Source organism: Cynoglossus semilaevis, chromosome 13 (assembly GCF_000523025.1).
Source record: "Cynoglossus semilaevis isolate Cse_v1.0 chromosome 13, Cse_v1.0, whole genome shotgun sequence".
Taxonomy (NCBI): Eukaryota; Metazoa; Chordata; class Actinopteri; order Pleuronectiformes; family Cynoglossidae; genus Cynoglossus; species Cynoglossus semilaevis.
Genome location: NC_024319.1, coordinates 1864946 through 1865217, shown reverse-complemented (window position 1 = coordinate 1865217; position 272 = coordinate 1864946). Strand labels below are relative to the sequence as shown.

General features: G+C 50.0%; 1 protein-coding gene across 2 annotated transcripts in view; it reads right to left on the bottom strand.

Moving 5' to 3' along the window:
- The window catches only part of pianp (PILR alpha associated neural protein), a 9168-nt gene that overhangs the window by 1347 nt on the left and 7549 nt on the right, over window positions 1-272 (bottom strand). The window lies entirely within an intron of this gene.

Sequence of the window (272 nt, the reverse complement as noted above, 5' to 3'; positions counted from 1 at the left end):
GAGGGGGGTTGGGGGGAGGAGGGTGGTTGGGGGAGGAGGGTGTTCACTGAAGTACATCCCTATGTTTATTAAAGTTATTTTCTATCGATTGAAAAATAACTTTAAAAGAAAGATGAGGCAGAGCGGCCGTTAACACCTCCACTGTACCACCGTACGTCATCTGGAGGGGGTTTAGAACAACCATCACTCTGGGCCACAGCAGCAGCAGCAGCAGCAGTAACAGCAGCAGTAACAGCAGCAGCAGCAGGAACAGTAACAGTAGCAGGAACAAG